The 22461-nt window shown below is 50.8% G+C and overlaps 1 long non-coding RNA gene across 1 annotated transcript; it reads right to left on the bottom strand.

Moving 5' to 3' along the window:
• Positions 1-551: 551 nt before the first annotated feature.
• LOC122473308 lies at positions 552-22458 on the bottom strand. Its single transcript, XR_006294642.1, has 2 exons — positions 22363-22458; positions 552-1525 (listed from the first exon to the last, which is right to left on the bottom strand). It is a non-coding gene; the product is annotated as an uncharacterized LOC122473308 (long non-coding RNA).
• Positions 22459-22461: the final 3 nt, after the last annotated feature.

The raw sequence follows: 22461 nt of genomic DNA, 5'->3' as shown, positions 1-22461 counted from the left end.
GGTGTGCTGGGACTGCCTCCTACAGGTGGGCCACGTGTATCCCCTCTCAGCTCTCCAGGAGGCCACCTTGGCACCTTGAAAAGGGAGTGGGCAACTGCTGTAAATGGGGGATTTTTTTTAAGTTCATTTATTGTGAGAGAGAGAGCATGAGCCGGGAAGGGGCAGAGAAAGAGGGAGAGAGAATCCCAAGCAGGCTCTGCACTGTCAGCATGGAGCCCGGCAGGGGCTCAAAGCCACAACCCGTGAGATCATGACCTAAGCTGAAGTCAACAGCAGGACGCTTCATCAACTGAGCCCCCCAGGCGCCCCAGGGATTTTTTTTCTTTTTTTTAATAAAGAGCTGATTATCAAACATTTGCCGGCATATCATTCCACAAATGTGTAGATATGGTGTGTGCATATAGGTTCACTCATGCACACCTTCAAGACGCAACCCTACCCCCCCCACACACACAGCATGTGAGCCTATGTGTGTCCACATACGTATTTTTATGGGTGTGTGCACACACACGGCACGCGCTTCTGGAATTAGAACCACTCACACAAACATATTCGTTCGGTCTGTCAGGTTTATTGACCACGTCCACTCTACCAGTCCTTGATCTTGGTCCCGAGCGTACAGACAAGACAAGGACAGGAACTTTCCTGCAGGAAGCTTAAGTTATCTGTCTTACCACAGCAAACTGGCATTTATAGAGAGCCAACAATACGCCTGGCACTATCAAATCATGTATCATCGCAGTCCTGCGAAGCAGGTGTTACTACCCCCATTACAGATATGGAAACTGAGGCCCAGAGAGGCAGAAACGTATGCGGGTTAAGAGGGTAGGTCCTGGATTCTCACTGCCAGGTTCAAGCCACTGCCAGGCTCTAGACACTTACTCTCAGCCTAACCTCGGGCAAATTACCTATGAGTCCGTTTCCTCATCTCTAAAAGGAAAATAATAATAACGGCACCTATCTGATAAGATTGTTAGGTGGCATAAATGAATTAAAAGCATTACAATAGTGCCTGATACCTATAAACACTTACGTAAGTGAACACTCAAAAAAATGTAGCCATGGCACAAAGAGATACCACAGTGTGACAGAGCACAGGGTCAAACAGCAGGGTCTCTGGGTCCAGAGTCCTACACCACACCGACTACTCTGTCCTGTCTGCATCATCTACACACACAAAAGCACACAGAGTCGCAGGTGCCTTAATGGACGGCCCCACAGGGCACAGAAGAGCAAGGAGGAGGGAGGGGCAGTTCTCGCTGGCAGGGACCAGGGGGTCTGGGGTGCCAGGGTCGTGTCAGGAAAGGCTTCGCAGTTCTGAGTTGCGAAAGCCCTCCAGAGCTAAGGCTTGAGTCATACCCACCTCCTTCCTGGTGATGCCCCAGCCTGATTCCCAGAGGCATTAGAGGACCATCCTGATGCTTTCCAGTCATTCATTCATTCAGCTCCCATTACATGCTGTTCTGTGCTCGATGCTGGAGATGGTGGTAATCAAGAGAGACACGGTCCCAACCTCCTGTAACTCCTGTTCCAGAGGGGAAGCAGGAAAATTAGCAAGTTAAGAATCAAATAATTACATAATCACAAATTTTCATGAGGGCTATGAAGTAAATGCACTGGGGCAATGATTTCTTTTTTCCAAGTTTATTTATCTATTTTTTAGAGAGAGTGTGTGTGCACGCATGCATGTGTGAGCAGGAAACAAGCAGAGAGTGGGGGGAGAGAGAGAAAGAGAGAGAGAATCCCAAGCAGGCTCCGTGCTGCCAGTGCAGAGTCCGACGGAGGCCCGATCCCATGACCCTAAGATCATGACCTGAGCTGAAATCCAGTGTTAGATGCTCAGCCAACTGAGCCACCCAGGTGGGGCAAGGATATAAAAAACAAAACAAAACAAAACAGGAGTTGACCTCTCCTTCAGTCATCTAAAACTTAGTGGCTTAAAATAATAACTATTTTATTATCCCTCAAAATTCGGAGGGCTCAGCTGGGTGGTTGTTCTGCTCCACAGGATGACGGCTGGGGATGCAATCATCTGAGGGCTTGATTGGGCTGGGACGAACAAACGGGCTCACGCACAATGCTGTTGTGGATGCTGACTGTTGGCTCGGAGCTCAGGGAAGCTGTCGACCCGAACCCCTCATCTCTGCCCCCTGCGGCCCCTCCAGGTGTCTTGGGCCTCTCCCAGCATGGCAGCTGGATTCCAGGTGGCAGAAACTGGAAGCTGCTCCCCATCTGAGGGCCTAGACTCAGAAGCCTCAGCAGGTCCCTCTGCTATATTCTGGTGATCAGAGCGGGGCCACCTGGGTGGCTCAGTCGATTCAGCGTCAGACTTCAACTCAGGTCATGATCTGCAGATCATGAGTTCAAGCCCCACGTGGGGCTCCGTGCTGGCAGCTCAGAGCCTGGAGCTGCTTTGGATTCTGGGTCTCCCTCTCTCTCTGCCCTTCCCCCACTCATGCTCTGTCTCTCTCCATCTCTCAAAAATGAACAAACATGTTTAAAAAAATTTTTAACAAAACAAAAAGCAAATCCCCAAGGTTAGTTCCAGGGGGAGGAGAAACTGACTCCGCCTCCTGATGGGATTAGTAGAATGCAGCTGAGAGGTGAAGAAACATTAGGCACCATCTTTGAAGGTTAGATACTGCAAACCACTCCCCCCCCTTTTTTTTTAATTTTGAAAGCAGTGCTTTCATTTTTTTTTTTAATTTTACTTAAATCCAAGTTAGTTAACATATAGTGTAATTGTGGTTTCAGAAACCGCAACCCCTTTAAATAGAGAGGTCAGTGAAGGCCTCTCACTGATACTTTCAGCTGAAATTTGCAGCATAAGGAGGGTGAGCCCGGCAAACACAGGGGATGGGAGAAGAGGGAACGTCCCAAGCAGAGGGAACAGAATGTGCAAAGCTCCTTTCACAGAAATTCACAGAAAAGAATTTGGCGGGTGAGTAGACCTAAAAGATGACCCAGATGGTTATCTCTGATAAACAAGGGACAAGTGACATGAGATGAGTGGGAAGAGGTGGGCAGGGGTCAGTCCCCGGGGGGCAGGACTTTGGATTTTATTCTAGTGCAAGGAGAGCTGCTGACCCACACATGCCAGGGAGAATCACCACTGAGCTTTCTGTGCAAAATTTACCATGCCAGAGCCAGGGCGAATAGAAGTGAGGTATGTCCCGTCAGAATGGCTAAAATGAACAGGTCAGGCAATGACAGATGCTGGTGAGGATGCGAAGAAAGAGGAACCCTTCTGCACTGCTGGTGGGAATGCAAGCTGGTGCAGCCACTCTGGAAAACAGTATGGAGGTGACTCAAAAAACTAAAAATAGAACTACCCTGCGACCCAGCAATTGCACTACTAGGCATTTATCCAAGGGATACAGGGGTGCTGTTTCAAAGGGACACATGCACCCCAATGTTTACAGCAGCACTATCAACAATAGCCCAAGTATGGAAAGGGCCCGAATGTCCATCGATGGATGAATGGATAAAGAAGATGTGGTACATAGATACAATGGAGTATTACTCGGCGATCAAAAAGAAGGAAATCTTGCATTTACAACAACATGGATAGAACTAGTGGGTATTATGCTAAGCAAAATTAGTTACTCAGAGAAAGACAAATATCATAGGACTTCGCTTATATGTGGAATTTAAGATACAAATGTTCCCTTATGTTTATAAGGGAAGGGAAGCAAAAATACTATAAAAACAGGAAGAGGGACAAAACAAAAGAGACTCTTAGATATAGAGAACGCACTGAGGGCTGCTGGAGTGGTTGTGGGTGGGAGGATGGGCTAAATGGGCAAGGGGCACTGAGGAGGACACTTGTTGGGAGGAGCACTGGGTGTTATATGTAGGGGATGAATCACCGGAATCCATTCCTGAAGTCATTATTGCACCATATGCTAACTAACTTGGCTGTGAATTTTAAACATTTTTTAATGAAAAATAAATTAAAAAAAAAAAAAGAAGGTACGTCCCTTTCCTAAAGCTCATAGTTTTACTTGAATTATGTACTTGGGATTTGCAATCTGCCCTTTTCCATTCGGTTAAGCTCTATTTACACAGCTCCTTCTGTGAGTGGAACAGCTTTTAGTAAAAAACCCATAAGTAAAGACAATATTAAAGGTAGAAAATGGAAACCCTGGAAGGGAGAAAGAAGCAGTATGACAAAAAGTACAAGCTTCCTGGCAAGCAAGGCAAGAAGGGAAACACCGTCAATTCTGTAGCTTTCATGGTCCAAGTCAACATTTCAGTTGCTAGAGAGAAGGAAAAAATGTTTCTCGATCTCACGCTCTCTGAAGAAGAGAGAAAACACGCATGAAATAATAATTAACAACTCGAGGCTACAAGTAGAGAACTCCAGGGGAGCCTGGGTGGCTCAGTCGGTTGACTCTTGATTTCGGCTCAGGCCATGATCCCAGGGTCGTGGGATAGAGCCCCATGTCAGGCTCCTTGCTGAGTGTGGATTCTGCTTAAGATTCTCTCTCTCTCTCTCTCTCTCTCTCTCTCTCTCTCTCCACCCCCCCCCCCCGCCGACCCTTGCGCTTCTCCCTGCTCACGAGCTCTCTTTCCCTCTAAAATAAACAAAATTACGATTAAAAGAATATATATTAAAAAAAATACAAGTAGTTGGGGCACCTGGGTGGCTTAATTGGTTAAGTGTCTGACTTCGGCTCAGGTCATGATCTCACAGCTCGTGGGTCCAAGGCCCGCATCGGGCTCTGTGCTGACAGCTCAGAGCTCAGAGCCTGGAGCCTGCTTTGGATTCTGTGTCTCCCTCTCTCTCTGCCCCTCCCCTGCTCATTCTCTCTCTCTCTCTCTCTCTCTCTCTCTCTCTCTCTCTCTCTCTCTCTCTCTCTCAAAAATGAAATAAACGTTAAAAAAAATAAAAAAATAAAAAATAAAAGTAGAGAAAGCCGAAAGAGCACCCCAGCCAGAGCTGACATGGAAGCCTCAGCATCCTCGCCTCTCAGGGCAGACGTCCCTTGAGGGCAGCAGAAAAGGGCAGGTGGGAGAGCACGGACAGGAGAGTTAGAAAGGCCTGTGTTTGAAGCCCAGCCCTACCCTTTACCAGCTGTGTGATGCAAGCAAGAGATAGCCTCACAGAGCCTTCGTTTCTTCATCTGCAAAATGGGTTTAATAATCCCTACACGGGATTAGCAGCTGGAATGCTCCAAGGAGACCTTGAACGTGAAAGCTCCCAGTGTCGTGCCTGGATGTAGGTGGTGCTCAATGAAGAGTAATAATAATCACGACTGAAATCTATCCAGCCCCCCTCTCCGCGCCAGGCATTAATGTAGACACTTTACATTCTAATGCTAACAGCAACGTTGTGAGGTAAGTCCTATTTATTAGCCCCATTTTACAAAAGAGGAAATGAGGATCAGAGAGATTAAGATCAATGCCCAAAGTCACACAGCAGGAATATGGTGGAGCTGGGACAGTAAGCCGGGCAGTCTATTGGCACCGCGATTCTAACCCCATTCTAATCCACTTCTCTAACAGTGGTCTCTTGGCCCCCTTCACTTCATCTCCAGCCCCCAGTACATACCCACTCAGTCTGCTAGAGTGCTCACAGCTGAAAAGGAGCACTTACCATAGAACCAAATCCCTGACCCATTTGCTCACCTCACACCTCCTTCCCATGCTCTGTCTCTCTCCTTGTCTTAGCTGGAAAACCAGGCTAAACTTTTTCCCCAAGGACAGTCTTTTAGAGTCTATTGCTCTGCCTGAGAGACTGGCAAAGGGCTCACGGAGGTAAGACTCAAAGCTGGCCACGAAAGAGAAGGATTCTTCCCACGGGCTCCTGGTAGGGAAATCTGGTAACTAAAGGTACAGAGGAATGTCCTTGGTGGGGGCAGAGGGCTCATACCAGGAGAAACAGAAAAAGAAATTCTCCCTCCTAAAGGGATAGATAAATTCTCCCTCCTAAAGGGTGCTGGGCGGGGGTGGGGGATGCTATACAAGTTGTGCGCTCAGTGGCTGCTGGGGAGGGAGGAGTTAACAGCAGGATGGCTCCCCCACCAGCTGCGACCAGGGTGACACTGACAGATTACAGCGTGTCCTCCGCACTAATAACACTGCGGAGTCCTCTCCTGCCAGCTCCGGCTCCAGTGGATCAATACCAAAAGGCGCACACTGAAAATCCTCAGCCAACTCCCTCCAAGGCTTGGACACTTTAAAGCCCAGAACCGCAGAGTAGGAGGGACCTTGGAGATCAGTTCATTCCCTGGACTGGGAGTTCCTTGGGCTAGGAATGGTATCCCGTTCACCTTGGCATCCCCTGTCCCATCACAGGGCAGGGCAAGGACCGGTAGGACTCCGAAAGTGTGCCGAGTGAATGGACCAACCTCCCGGCCAATGCAGGAGTCCTCAAAAGAACGCTTCTCTGGCGATGGTCCCTCTCCCTCTACTTGTATACCTCCGGCAACAGGAGGCTCCCCACCTTCCCCAAGCAGACAGAACCTTCCTTTGTTGGACAGATCTGACCACTAAAATCACCTTCCCTGTTTTAGATGAACCTCCCCTCCCATTTATTTGTCCACAAACTTCTATTTCCCAATTTCTTCCTCTTCCCTTGTCCCTTTCCCAAATCATCCAGTAACCCAGTTCTCACCTCCTGGGATGCTGAAGTTACGTGGCCGAGGAGGGATAAGAAGGGAATTCACATTCACTGAGTACCTGCTCTAGGCGACGTATGTCGGAAACCTAAATGCGATGTCTCACGTCATCCTCAAGCTGACATGAGGTGAGTGCTACTGTCCCCATCTGACAGATGAGGATGCCGTAGCTCAGAGAGGTTAAGTCACTTGCCCAGAGTCACTCCGACACACAGCAGCCGAGCTGGGGTGGAATCCAGGTCCGTGGGCTCCCACCATGCCATCGCAGCCCAGGGGTGCCCAGCACGAATATTTCCCATGTCTTGTTCTCGGCCTTGGATGAGTCTGGAAAGACCTCTAATCCCCCATCCCCAGGGGAGGAGGAGGGAGCTGCCAGACTGTAGGCTCCTGGCCCCGAGCTTGCTGCTTCCCACATCCCCCCAGCCCAGACTGGGGCCTCCAAATGGCATTTCTCATGGAAGGGAACCAGGGCCAGGGCTCCTCGGAGAAATGGCGGTTTCCATGACTTGGGAAGGGAAAGTACAAGATGAATCTGGAACATTTTGTTCTTCCAGAAAGCCAGGAAGTTATCAAAGACTACTCAGGCTGGGTCACAAGGCTCAGTGGTCGACTTGAACGGGCTCCCAGGGCCGGAGATGAGACCATCTCAGCATTGAAAAAGGGAGGACACCAGAGAACCTGCTTGTTATTTTGAAAACTGGTTTCAAAACAGAAGCAGGGGACAAACAAAATAATGTATGTATTACATGTTATTACACACATTATACACATATTAGATCGAACATGTAAGACTGTATCTACGTATAGGCTCCCACCTGCCTGGGAGAACTCTGCACACTGTGAATGCTTGTTCAGATGCAGCCTGGAAACCTCTGGAGAACGATCCTGTGCCCCCAGCCCATTCCAGCCAGGGCACTTCTGCTCCCCACCGCCCCGCATCCCCCACCACCGACCCTGCCTTTACTTCCACGGTGAGGAACAACGGGGAGATGAACCTCTGGGAAGCGCTCACTGGCACTGAAGCTTCGGGAGGGAAGTGGCTTGCCCAGAATTCCCTGCTGGCCACTCAGGCCAGACCTCCCGGACTCCTGAGTCCATGGCCTTGCTGTCAGCCCAGGGACCGAGGCCCAGCTCCGGGGTGGACCAGATGAGCTGGAACTCCTTCAGGCGTCAGCATGAGACCTCAGACAGGGACTGTCCCAGACCCACGGGCCACCTGTCTCCCTCTCAGCGCACCTCCAGTCCTGCCAAACACCTACGTGTCGTGGCGCCCCCCCCCCCCAACAGCCTGGCCCCCACCCAAGTCTCTCTCCAGGCCCCACTGGTCCTCATTCTCTCATCTCCATCCTGTCACCGCGTCCTCCCCCACCAAGTCCAGCCCTCTGGCATGTCCCCCGCTCCCTCCAAGACCTCCTGACCCTTGCTCAAACCACAATTTAGTGGTAACACTCTTCAAGATCACCCAAAAGAGTAAGGACTCAATTCCCTGCAGGCTGTTCCCAAAGCCCATGCTTGTGATTAGCCACGCACTTGTCTTTTCTTACCTTTTGGGCTTGGGTCTGGATAGAACCTCTCTAGAAGAAAACACCAGAAACCAGTAAGAGTGTTCACTTCTGGGGAGGGAGGGCTGGAAGCAGGGATGTGACCACAAGCGCCTTCGCTGGGCACCTTCTGAATTTTGTACCACATGCATAAAAAAATCTACATAAGATTAATGAATTAGTTTTAGCAAAGGTGAGCATTAAGAAGTAAAAAAGACGGGGCGCCTGGGTGGCTTAGTCGGTTAAGTGTCTGACTCTTGGTTTCGGCTCAGGTGGTGATCTCACAGTTTCATGGGTTCAAGACCCACATCGGGCTCTGCACTGACAGCAAAGAGCCTGCTTAGAATTCTCTCTCCCCCTCTCTCTCTGCCCTTCTCCCCACTTGCACTGCCTCCCTCTCCCTCGACATAAACTTTAAAAAACAAAACAAAAAGCAAAAAAAAGACACGTCCTGACTCTTACTATCACTAGTTCTATGACCTTGGACAACTTACTTAAGCACCTCAAGTCTCAGGCTTTTCAGCTAAAAAGTGGGGATGATAATAGTACCTGCCTTGCAAAGTAGGTAACAAGCCAATGCTCAGGAAGCAGTTGGCACGATGCTTGGCAAAGGGTCAGCGCTCAACAAATGTGACCGAGGGTCTTCTCTTTGGCCATGTTCTCCTTGAAATTCTGAACTCTGATGGCAAGAACCACAGTGTTCAACTCTGGATCTCAAGCCTGGCACAGCTCCTAGAGTGATCACTCAAAGTCTTGATGTGTTTTCCTCCATCTATGACACACAAATTCACTGTCCCCACGATGGTTTTCAAGGCCCGTCTCTGGCTGCCCCCCATCTTTCCGGCTGCCCCCCTGTCCCATCAAGTGCCCGATGACTTTTGACAGCTCTTGCACATCGCCCCCGACTCTCCCCCCGCTCCCCCCCCCACCTCCAGGCTCCTTTTGCCTGGTCATCTGCAAACTTGTCTCATCCTTCAAGATCCCGCCAAAGGCTTCCTCCTCTGTGTGGCCTGTTCCCCTGCCCTTGGTAGACTCACTCAACCCCATGACACTTAGACCTCCGAGAAATGCCTGCCAAACTGTATTGTATTGTTCGCTCTCTGCCCTCTGTCTCTCCCGCTGCTCTGAAAGTCCCAGGAGGACACAGGCTGTGCTTTTGGTCTCTGCGTCCCTAGTACTTAGCACACGGCGGGCACGTAGGAAGCGTTTGTTGAACGAATACATGAGTGAACGAATGAATGAATCATTCCTGGCCACTTGGTCACCCGGCAGCCTTCAGGGGCTAAATCACGGTGAGTCACTCACACCCTGCCCGGGCCTCGGAGTGAAAGCAGAGGCCTCTCTTTGAAGTCTCTTCACAGGCTCCAACCCAGACGCTGCACCTCTCAGCCTGAGTGCCTCTGGAGAGCGCTGGTGAGCTATTCGGCACTGCGGCTTCTAGAGGCTGAGTGGCCCGAGGGAGCCCGCCTGCCTCTCCCCTGCCTGCCACAGACGTCAGCTGAAGCCCTCAGCGAGAGGGACAGGAAGGAATGGGGGCAGAAAGGCAACTAAGATAGCCCCTGTCCTCACCGACAAGTACAGGCACGGAGGAGGCAGAGGCCTGGTCTCCCCCATTCAATCTGCCGCCGGCCACTCTGCTCGGGGCCTTTACACAAGCCCTGTCACCTTGCTGAGCTTCAATTTCCTCCTCAGACGTGGGTAGAAAGACTCGCCTCATCTCACGTACCAGGATTATTTAGCAAATGGAACCGGGTGATCTCTGTAAACTGCTCAAGAAACTGTGACAACCCGTACGGGTGTTATTGGTTTTGCCGCCGTCGTTTATATAACAATAATGGATAAGCGAAGCCCTCTCCTCAGCAACCGTAGTGACTTGCACATAGGAGCTGTTTAGAGGTTTCATACCTGGAAATGCAGTCCTGGTGAGGGGCTGGACATTTCATGCCTTGGGGAGCAGCGCCATCCTGTGGCCAGAACTCAGAACACGCGGCTATTCTGGTAAACGGATCAGGGTGCGAGGGGGCAGCTGGAAACCCCCGCGGAGGTCATTTGGGGACAGATGCCAAGAAAGCCAGTCTGACACCAGGGCACAAGGACAAGTTTCTTCGCCCCCGGAGCTGGTACAGGCTCAGCGTATAAATAGGTAGGACAAGGGTTTCAATAGGTAAACCCACGGGATTATTTCTCTATAAACGGGTCTTTGGAAGAACCAGAGTGCCCGAGGAGCAGCCCGACAGCACGTGCAGGTGGTCTGGCCTGGCCCTGCGAATGACACTGCGCATCCTTCATCCAAGGAGACTTGAGCTTGGCTCTACCGCTCACAAGCTGTGTGACCTTGAGCAGACTTCTGCCCTCCCTGGGCTCCGGTTTTCTCACCTGTGCAACGAGGTCATAATCCCTGCCCTGACCACCTCAAAGAGTTGTTGGGAATGTCAGATGGGCTAAGGAAAACACGACCAGTTCCTAAACGGTAAGACGCTGTACAAACATGATGGACGTTTATTACCATTTCCAATAACAGCAATTCATATCTGGCATTTATTAAGCCGTTCACTATATGCTAAACCCTTCACCACATAATGTCATTTAACTCCTACAAAGCCCTCAAAAAAACAGGTACTTTTAAGAAGCCCATTTTGCAGATGAAGACATTGAGGTTTAGAGAAGTTTAAAGTTTTGTCCAAAGGCACACTCAGCTAATACGGAGGAGTCAATATTTGCACTCGGGACAGCGGGATTCCCAAATCCAGTAGTCGACCACAAGGCCATGTTGTCTCAATAGTTCCAGGCACTAAACGGGGATTTGAACGTAGCCCCTGATGCGCAGCGGCAGGTGCCTTAAAGGAAACAAAGTAACTACCGACATTTCTCCTCTTTTGCCCAGGGAGGTCGGCTTCCTTCTCTATCTCAGCATCTCCTTTTGATGTGGGAGCCTCGTGAAAGAGGGGAGCCCCTGGGCTCTGCGCCTGGAGTCCTGTTCACACCCAAGGCCAGAGAATCCCAAAACGTCCCCTTTCTGGGTCCACGCCTAGAAGAAGGCTGTGCACACTCCTACATGCAAAGGAGAGACGATGGCAAAAGCAGGTGGGGGACAAGGTCCCCATAACATCGAAAAGATGTGCCAAATCTGTTCGAAGAAGGTGGCTATTTCTCCACCATCGTGATGCCTCTCACAGGCCTAGAGTGCTTCGGAGCTTATGAGTGTCCCCTACCCGTTTTCTCACTATCTGGCCCCAGAGCACTCCCTTGAGGTCAGAATCCCCAGCCCTACCCTACAGATGAAGAAACCGAGGTTGAAGATGAAGTGAGTTACCCATGGCCACGCTGCAGGAGGGTGGCAGAGAGGGGATCGAGATTCCAGAGTACAAATTGCAGACCCCCGAGGCCCACGGCTGCTTCTGATTGACAGCCTGGATGTGCCACGAACTGGCTGTATGACCACACAAGCCACTGAGCCTTGGTTGCTTTATGGAAGAGATCCCGCCAGCTCGGAGGACTTTGTGTCCTCTATTCACATCCTTGAGCCATAAAGACAAGGATGTTCTGCAGCATTGGCGGGTGTTACAGAGAGGCAACTGGGACCTCGGCTCCTTTGGGAAGCTCTTCCCGACTGCCCACGGATGAGTTATTATCCCTCATCGTGCTCCCAGTGCATTCACAGCACTGCATCGTAATCTGTCTGCAAATTCCCAAAGGGCCAGGCAGCAAGCACACTTGAACATGAATGTGGGCGGACAGGATGCAGGAGGGAAGAGTGGGGACTGGGGCAAAGTAGAGAAACCCTGGCCTAGGCTACAACACTTATTCTGCTCCGGCTTCTTATCACCGTGCAGGAAAGCCAACCCAGTGTTGCTAGATCATAAGAGAAGCCACAAATCTGGATTTCCATGTGAAATCTGCTTTTTAAAAGTCTACTCAAAACATATTTCGTTAAGCACTTGATAGGTATTGCACCCCTGCATCAGCCACATCTGCTTTCCCACTAGACTTTGAGCTACTTGAGCTCATGACTGGCTCTCTCTCTGAACTCTGAGTGGCCAACTCAGGGCCGGGGTCCCCACAAGTGGCCATCGATCGCTCCAGTCAAAGCCCCACAGGCTTCTGGTGACCATGCTAATTCAGCTGGCCTGGATTAAGGCACTCTTTCAAGCACTGTACGTATTATCTGACTTAATTCTCACTACCTACTTCCTCTGATTCCACCCATTTAACAGACAAGGAAGCCGAGACTCAGTTGCCTGACTTGCCCAAGGCCATGAAGCTAGCGGTGACCTGGATTCAAATTCAGACAGTCTGTCCCCACGGATGTCTGTTTTCATTGCCTTGAAACCGTATCTCCCATGAGACCTCCTTAAATATCACCTGCAGTCACTTAGCCCCAACAAGTCTCTCCAGGCACCCACCAGGCACAGTTTCTAGTCCTAAGGCCAGCGGGAGCCAAGGCGGGCAGAAGGAAAGAGAACGACGTCTGTGTTGCAGAAAGTGGGCCTGAGGTCCCGGGAGGGGCACCTATGAGCTCAAGAGCCAGACTGAGCCAAAACCAGTGTGTGCCTTTGTCCCCACCACCTCCCAGCTTCCAGAAGAAGAGCAAGCACAGGGCAGAGAGAAGGAGCCAGGGAGAGACCTGGTTATTGCTCATTGCTCATCCCATTGAAACAATCAAGCACTCTCTCAACTAGCTAAATGGTTCCAAAGGAAATGGGAGTCTATTTTGTCTCCTGTCACCAGGGCTGCAAATCCTGATATATCTCAGGCCCCAGCAGAGAAGCGGATGGCTCAGCACTTGGAGAGATGCCCGCACGAGGCAGGAAGTGGGGTGGATGATTCAACAGGTACCTCTCTATTCTGAGAGCTGATCCTGTGATGGGTGAGTGTACATCCAGCTGAGATAAAAAAAAAATAAATTTGAATGCAGACCATCAGAACATACGGCAAGCCTCCCTTTCCCGCGGGGGACTTGAAGCGTCCTTTGGGGCTTTAATCCCTCCAGGTTTTCTATTTTTACGAATTTGTTGGGGCCACAGGGCTCTTAGGAGGCTGGCGTGAGCTGGTGACTCAAGGCTTCCCTTCCTCCCAGCACACCGTCCGACGGGTTTGCCATCAGGTGCGTGCCCCGACCTTCATGAAGAGGTTTGCGGTTTGCACGCACACCTGGACCGCTGTTCCAACTGCACCTTTACCGGCGGCCTGACCGCGGGCAAAACGTGCCTCCTCACTGCACCTCGGCCTTCTCATCTAGAAAGTGGGGTGATAACCCCCGTGGTGGTTCACAGAAGGCACACGAGGAGGTGCAGGTGGATGCACGCTGGAAAAAGCGCCGGCCCCACGGACAGATCACCACCAGCCGACCTTGGTGAATCCGTCAGAACAGTCTGGGATACACCCGCACGCCAGGCAGGGCCAGACTCCCCTTAGCCAATCTTGTGAGGCTGACGCATCACCAGACGATCCATCTATTAACGGAGAGCACAAGAAATGTTAGCCTGAGCAGCCTATGCTTCCCGGCAGCGAAAGCTCCATATGGGTTCATGGTCTTGCGGGGCTGCTTGGTGGGAGGGAGTGGGAACAAGTAACGGGATTATTCAGAAGAAGCATTTCTCAGCAGAGGCGGCTTGAGGGGACGGCCTTGCCCAGGGACATGGCGGGGGGCAGTGGCTGCTGCTCCGGCCAGTGCGGCCAAGAACGCACACCCTGGACAACGCCAGGCCTCTGGCTCTGTGACTCTCCCCTTCCCACAAGTTCATTCACTCCTCTGAGCAGATTTCCCTTGATAAACCACGAGCACAGCCCAGGCCTCCTCCCGACCAGACTTCCTCCGAAACTCTGGCTTTTGCTCTGTCCTAAACTCTTCAGTCACACCTTTGCAGACAACCAACTGGTTACTCTTAGAAAAGGCCAGGTGCAGGGCGCCTGGGTGGCGCAGTCGGTTAAGCGTCCGACTTCAACCAGGTCACGATCTCGCGGTCCGTGAGTTCGAGCCCCGCGTCGGGCTCTGGGCTGATGGCTCAGAGCCTGGAGCCTGTTTCCGATTCTGTGTCTCCCTCTCTCTCTGCCCCTCCCCCGTTCATGCTCTGTCTTTCTCTGTCCCAAAAATAAATAAACGTTGAAAAAAAAAAATTTTAAGAAAAGGCCAGGTGCATCTGTAGCAGATTTTAGGCTCCTCAGACGGTCACGACAACGTCTCTCACTCCACGCGCTCTTCTAGAACCTCGCGCCTGTGACTCGCTGGTAACCAACAGAAGGGCCGCCTGACTTCTGAGACCGGGTTGTAGAGGGCCATGCAGCTGCCAGCTTGGTAGTCAGAATACCTGTTCCAGACATCTTCGGCCCCCTTGTATGTCGTCTGACTGCCCCGGGGCCGCCATGTTGTAAGAAAGCTCAACTCTCTGTGTGGACTCACCATATAGCGAGGCTCTAAGGCTAAATGGAGACAGAGACACAGAGAGAGAGAGAGAAGGTTCTAGCTAGCCTCCAGCTACTCCAGCTCCACCTGCACCTAACTAATACGGCCCGGGAGGCCCCAGGCTAGAACTAGACAACCCCTTCCCAAATTCCTGGCCTACAGAAGCCAACAGAGACAACAAAAGGATTACTGTGGCTTTCAGCTGCCAAATTTTGGAGGGAGGTGTCACCCAGTAATAGATAACCGGAACAGAGGGCATCTGATTTCCCTCCTGCCGAGGGTGACCAGACCTCCCAGTTGGCATAGGGCAGTCCCAATTTATACTTTGGTCTGGTGCAATTTTCGATAGTGGCCCCTTTGTCTCCCCAGAGGGCCCCAACATGGATGGTAAATTATACGCTCACCCTACATCTAGTCGAGATCCCGGAGCACACCACGGATCCCCGACAACTCTTTCCCTCACAGTCCAGAATGATCAAAACACACAAGATGCTCGCGCGGAAGCAGCATTCAAGAAATCAATGGTTGTTCACTCGTCCCTTCCTCTTCTTCCAATTTCATTCTGCCTGGGTGCTCAGCAGTTTTGCCAAAGAGATGTCTTAGGGGGAAGCCCCTTCACAAGCTCCAGAGTGCCTTCCCCGGTAAGTGTGCCTCAGTGAAAACGGGGCCTCTGTGGTACAAACACAGCTTCCAGACCAGATCCCTGTTGTGCAGCCCCTCCTGTGGGGAACTTCTGGAGCCCTCACTGATCTTCAAGATAGGAAGGGTCTGAGTAAATTAGAGATCGCAGAGGCAACAGACAGTGGGAGGGAGCGAGAAAGAGAACCTCCCAAACCTCAGGGAAGGTCTTCCCCACCACCCCGTAAGGGATGGGAGGTGATGGTGGCTGTTGTTTTAATGTTTATTTATTTTCGAGAGAGACAGAGGCAGTGTGAGTGGGAGGGAGGCAGACAGAGGGGAGGAAAAGAATCCCCAGCAGGCTCTGCACTGTCAGTGCAGAGCCCGATGCAGGGTTTGAACCCACAAACTGTTGAGATCATGACCTGAGCTGAAATCAAGAGTCGGATGCTTAACCGACTGAGCCACTCAGGCGCCCCAGGGATGGGAGCTTTTGAAGCCACAAAACTGCTCTCAAACAGTGGCTGTTACTCCTCGGACCAAGTATCCAACTGGGCGGAGCCTGCTTCTCCCCACCCACATTGATGGGAGGGTGGAACTCTTGGAAAGAATCAAAGAGATGATTAATTATGTAATTAATCACGGGTGCCTGCGTGGCTCAGTCGGTTCAGTGTCCGACTTCGTTCGGCTCAGGGCATGATCTCACAGTTCGTGGGTTCGAGCCCTGCATCGGGCTCTGTGCTGACAGCTGCCTCGGAGCCTGGAGCCTGCTTTGGATTCTGTGGCTCTCTCTCTGCCCCTCCCCCACTTGCGCTCTGTCTCTCTCCCTCTCAAAAATAAATGGATGTTAAAAAAATTTTTAATCTTAAAAAAAATCATGTTAATTAATTACGTAAAGCACTAACACAGCGCCTGGCATATACAGTCAACAGTCAAAAATACTACTTTCCTCTTTAAGATATTAGAGGTTCCTATTAGAAAATGCCTTTGTGGGGCCCCTGGGTGGCTCAGTCAGTTGGGCATCTGACTCAATTCCAGCTCAGGTCATGATCTCAGGATTATGCGATTGAGTCCCATGTCTGTCTCCACACTGAGCATGGAGCCTGCTTAAGATTCTCTCTCTCTCTCTCTCTCTCTCTCTCTCTCTCTCTCTCTCTCTCTCCTTGTGCCTCTCTCCCTCTCTTTTCCTCTTTCAAATGAAAACAAAGAAAGAAAGAAAATACCTTTGCTTTATCTGGAAGGGACAGGGCAGGACAGCACAAAAGGCTGATCAGAAAACAGTAACAAGGGCGCCTCTCACTTCTAGACATGACATGGGGGGAGGTATATGGAGGGTCCGGCAGTCACCTACAGCTTTCCCTTTCTCCAGTCTAGAAATTGTTTTGCAGTCACTGACTCAGACCAGGAGACAAGAATCTCACTACCAATCGTTACATACACAGGATCTTGCTGCAAAGGGGTGGCTCTCAGTGACACCCATTGAATGAATGATCTCATACCAATTTTGACCCTCTTATCCACTGACTTAGTCAACAAATATTTACGGGCACCTACCCCATGTCAAGCCCTGTTCTAGCAACTGGGGATACGAGTCCTCTCTCCATCTTCTCGGGGTGCTCCGTGTGATGGAAGAGACACGTGGATCAAATAGGTACATATATAATCACTTAATTATCATTGCCGCAAGTGTTAAGGGGAAGCACAGGGTAGGAAGAGGAAGAAAGATGCCCCCGAAGAAGTGACATCTGACCCACAGCTGAAAACTCAGCAAAGAACATACATGCCTTCCAAGCAGGCCCTGAGGGGAGGCCCTGAGGAAGAAGGAATGGCAGAATCCAGAATTTCCAGAATCCAGGCCCTGGAAAGAATGTGGGCTGGCCGACTCAAAGAAGATGCCCCAGCCAGCCGCTGAGAAGCAGCTCATCCATCCTGGCTCCAAGAAGATGGGGCTGCCAGAGAGGTTAGAGGAGACAGAGTGTGTTCGCGTGAAGGGCGGGTGTGAACAGAAGGAGGTTAAGAAATCCCCAAAAGGAGGGTGGAAACCAAGCAGGAATCAGAGAGGTCCCGGAGGAGAGGAGAAGAGTGGTTCCGAAGTGGCCGTTTTGTTAGAATGCTGACAATGGGGAAACGAGGACCAAGTGGCACTTGAGGTGACGCCAAGAAATAGACAAAGGAGCTGAAAATGTCTACCACACAGAAGTCCATAGAGGGTAAAGTGGCATCGGCAGAGGAATGAGCTCCCCGTCACAGGGCGCATCCAAGCAGAGAGAACGGCAATCAGCCAGACAAGGAGACACCTGGTCTGGAGTGAAGGCTGTAGCAGATGAATGACTAAGAGGGTCCCTTGACGCCCCAGCACACAAGAATGGGTCCTTCCTCCTCGGAAGGTCACATAAGGGAACAGCAAGGGCCTGTTCTCTCTGCCAGAAAGCTGTTCCCTGCCTCTCCCCTGCCTGCTCCCTCTCATCCTCCAGTCTCTGCTCAAATGTCACCTCCCCAGAGGGGCCTCCCCGAACTCCCGCCTTGTAAGAGCTGCACCCCAGATCATTCTCTAACACAGATCCCTGGTGCGGCGTCTTCACCTCCTTGTCACTTCTCCGTACACCTGCCCAGCGTCTACCTTCCCCTGCTTAAAAGGCACCCTCCTTGAAAGCAAGACCCTCGGTCACTTTGCTCCCTGCCGCATCCTCCACACCTGGCCTATACAAGGCACGTGGAGGGTGCTCCACAGATGTCTGTTGAATGAGTAAATAAAATCCCAGCTTTGTCTCCCACTCGCTGTGTGACCTGTGTTAGTGACTTAACCTCTCTGAGCTTCTTCATTCTACCAACGGCAAATTTCGTGTTAAAAGACCACAGTCGTGAGTCATGAATATACATTTCATCTTCAAATGAAATTACGGACCTTGTCACTTATAAACTGCGGTGCTAATGTTAGCCATTGTTAGTAATAATGAAAAATTAGTCACTCAATTGCCCAAAGACAGTGTCTGTTTCTCTTCAAAGTGTGAAGACGCCGTGAAATCTTTTGAGAAGTGGGCATCTGCCCCCAAACCTGCATTTTTTCCGGCAAGAATGTTAAGGTTTTTATTTTACAGCCTCTAAAAGCAGTATCCAGAGGCCGTGAATACAATAAACATTTCCTGGGTACACTCTGTGTACCTGGCACTGCGCTGGGCCATGAGGCCTCCTCAGAAATAACGCGACCCCACGTTAGAGGAACGCGGGGTCTGGAGTACCAGAGGTGGGGGACACTGGTAACAGACCAGACATGTTGTAAGCACAGCCACGGAGGGTTCCACCAAGTGCTGCAGACACGTAAGGGGAAGGACCCGTCTGCAGAGGTCCTTCGTGCCCCCAACCTTTTCCAAGCACCAACTACGTGGTAATTCGAGGCGCTGGGATACGACAGGGAACGAGACATGTAAGATCCCACCTGTCATGAGGCTTACATTCTAAAGGAGACAGTAAGTAAGCAAACAAACAGCAACAAAAACCCAAACAACTAGATAAACGAGGCAAATGTTAGTCATCCAGCAAAATACCAAAGCAGAAGCAAAGGAAGCAGGAGCCAGGCGGCCTCCTGAGTTCGAAACCCCAGTTTCACTACGCACTGTTGAGCCTAGAGCATTCCTCGATATCTTGATTTCTAAAACGGGAAAGACAGTAGGCTTGACCTCACACGGCTGTGGTGAGAATTCAGTGAGTTAATGCAAATACTCGGAATAGTGCCAGGCACGGGGCCACTGAGCAAGTCAATGAGGACAGGGTGAGGCAACACAGAGGGGCGATCAGGAAATGTCTGCCTGATGAAGACACAAGGGCATTAAGATCTAGGGGAGATGCATTCCAAGCCCCAGAGAACCGCAGGTAAAAAGGTCTCCAGGCAGTAATGAACCTGGGTATGACGCACAAAGAGAATGCTGCCAATGAGAAGACGCATTAGAAACTTGCAGCCCACAGAACAGAGTGTGGGATTTTCTCCTCGGGCTAGAGGTAAGCTACTAAACAGCTGGGGAGGGGGAGGCCAGGCATGCTCCGACTTAATGTAAAGGAGGGTCATTCCAGCTGCGTGTGGACAGCGGGGTGGAGAGAAAGAGAGGCAGCAAGGGTGTCCGTTGAAAGAAGGAATGAAGGCAAGATCTGCCACCCAAGGCCAGAGACCCACTGTGCAGAATGAATGAGGCAGGACTCTCCAAACCCTCCTCCATCTGGGGACATGTTGAGGCCAAAATATGGGAAAGATGATTAAACTCTGACACAAGGAAGAGACTGCAGTAGATGGCCTGTGAACCCAAGTGAAAGAAAGAAAGGGGAAGAAAGGAAAAAAATGAAATGAAATTAAGCAATTGAGCAAAAATACATCTCCTTGGGGTGCCTGGATTGCTCAGTGACTTAAGCATCCCACTCTTGATTTTGGCTCAGGTCATGATCTCACGGTTTGCAGGTTCGAATCCCGCATCAGGCTCTGCACTGACAGCATGGAGTCTGCTTGTGAGCCTCAATCTCTCTCTCTCTCTCTCTCTCTCTCTCTCTCTGCCCCTCCCTTGCTTGTGCTCCCTCTAAATAAATAAATAAACTTAAAAAAATACATCTCCCTTTACATTTAAAAATGTTTTGATGTTTATTTTTCAGAGAGACAGAGAGACAGAGAGAATGAGCAGGGGAGGGGCAGAGAGAGAGGGAGACACAGAATCTAAAGCAGGTTCCAGGCTCTGAGTTGTCAGCACAGAGCCTGACGCGGGGCTCGAGCTCACAAACCGTGAGATCATGACCTGAGCCAAAGTCAGACACTTAACCAACTGAGCCACCCAGGTGCCCCACCCTTTACATTTGAGAACATATTACAATTAATATTGATCTTCCCTACACTGACACTGAGTACTTACTTATGTGCCCAGGATAATCTACTGAATTTATTTTCTCATTCAATTCTCATAAAACCCCTATCCATTCATTCGACAATTCAACCAATATGTCTTACTGGCACTGCTCTAGGTAAGACAGACAAAACCTCTACTCTTACGGAGCTTATACACTAGAGGCAGAGACAGAACCCAAACAAGGAAACAAAAAAATACTTCAGAGCATGATAAGAACTACAAGGAAGCAGAGTAAGAGGGTGAGGAGGGAGAAGAAGCCTCTTTAGGAACGGTGGTCAGAGAAGATCTCCTTGAAGAGATAAGTCTGAACGGAGACGCGAATGATGAGCCAGCCACAGGCAAATCCGGGAAAGACTGTTCCAGGCGGGAGGCACAGAAAGTGCAGAGGCCCTGCTGGGATAGATAAGAGGTGGATGTACTTAAGGCACAGAAAGATCATGGTACCCACAGCCGAGTCAGTATAGAAGGCAGGATGTAAAGTTGGAAGGTAACCAGGGACCAGACAGGCCACAGGAACCCATTCATGTTTCAACCCTAAGCACATATGGGAAGGGGTGCCTGGGTGGCTCAGTTGGTTGAGTGTCTGACTTCGGTTCAGGTCATGATCTCACAGTTCGTGGGTTCGAGCCCCACATCGGGCTCTGGGCTGACAGCTCGGAGCCTGGAGCCTGCTTCAGATTCTGTGTCTCCCTCTCTCTCTCTGCCCCTGCCCTGCTCATTGTCTCTCTCTCTCTCCCTCAAAAATAAATAAACATTAAAAATTTAAAAAAAAAACAAACAAACATGGGAAGCTGCTAGAAGACTGAGTAGATTGCTCTGGGCACCATGTGGAGAAGGAGCCCAGAGGAGCAGGAAGTGGACGCTGGGAGTCTGAGCATGAGCCTGGATACATTGGGGCAAAGTGATAGCACTCATGGTGGATTTTGAAAACAGAATCAAGAGGACTTGGTAAAGGACCAAGTGTGGGAATGTGGTGGGAAACAGAAAAGGAATTACCAATGAGGACTACAAGGTTTCGGCTGAACACCATTACCTGGGTGCCATCAATAAAAATTAGCAAAACTGGAACAGGAGCAGATTGGGAGAAAAGTGATAGAAACAAACAAGGCTATTAATATTTTTTACTATTTTGAGAGAGAGAGAGAGCATGCGTGCACATGAGAGGGAAAAGGGGCAGAGACAGAGATGGAGAGAATCACAAGTAGGCTCCCCGCTTTCGGCGAGGAGCCTGACTGGGGGCTCCATCCCACAAACCGTTGAGATCCTGACCTGAGCAAAAAAAACTAGAGTGGGACGCTTAACGAACTGAGCCACCCACGTGCCCCGACAGCTGTTAGTATTTTCAGTTCACAGATGAGTAAGCAGCTTCAGAGACAGCTCGAATAGCCTGTCCCAAGTTCACGTAAGTGGAATTACTGTTCTCACATGAATGTATTTTTACCCTCATTGCACCCAATATAATTTTATTACCTCTAACTTACAGATGAGGAAACTGAGCCCAGAGAGGAGAAGCCTACACAGCTTGCAAGTAGCAGCAGAGCCAAGCAGATATCAGATCTAACAATAGATACATTTTCTGACAGAAGAGACACGCTGGGAGGAATCCCAGACCAGGTAGAAAAGGATGTGAGGTTTGAATAAAAGCACGTCCTCGGATCCTCTTTCAATGCTTTGAAATCCCCCAATAAGATTTCAGGACAAACTCCGGAGACCCGACAGTCATTGAAAGGACAGCACGGTTGCCCTTCGTAGCAAAGCGGTCGCCACTTCAGAATCACAATCGCTAAGCTGCTGATTCCCGGCCTCCAGCTTAGACATAGTCAAATAACCCGTCCGTGGAGGTGAGACCCGCAGTCTCCATCCTACACTTCGGCGCCCCAGAAATCTTTGCCCTACAAAATTTGAGAACCGTGGAGTGTGGCTGGAATCCTGGCGGCCGCCCTCTACACTACCAATATAACCTCCCCCTCTGGGCCTGTTACCGAGACTAAAAGGCGGGGGGCGGGGGTGGTACAGGGGGCGGGGGTAGGGGATGGTAACTTTAACCTCTGCCCCGACTCTCGACCTGCCCCCAGCTGTGAGACTCGAGCCACACGACTAGCTAGAGAAGACCGGAGCCCCGGTCACGGTGCGATACAGAGGGGCCGAAGCGTCCGCGAAACACGGGGGGGACACAGAAGGGCGGTCACCGCTGCCCGCCCCCAACCTCCACTGCCGGGCAGCCACGTTTCAATAATTCGGAACGCCCTCTCGGGGCCTCGCCGGAGGCGCCCGTGACGTAATTGTAAACACACCTCCGGAGTCTCGGCTCCTCAGAGACCCATCGGGCCACCTAGCAGAGAGTTGTGACGAACTTCCGGGTCTGCCGTCGCTTTACGACTCGTGCGTTCCGC

The sequence above is a fragment of the Prionailurus bengalensis genome, chromosome B4 (genome assembly GCF_016509475.1).
Source record: "Prionailurus bengalensis isolate Pbe53 chromosome B4, Fcat_Pben_1.1_paternal_pri, whole genome shotgun sequence".
In the NCBI taxonomy this organism is placed as follows: domain Eukaryota; kingdom Metazoa; phylum Chordata; class Mammalia; order Carnivora; family Felidae; genus Prionailurus; species Prionailurus bengalensis.
The sequence above is the reverse complement of the archived record's forward strand: the minus strand, read 5'-3'. Positions and strand labels throughout refer to the sequence as shown.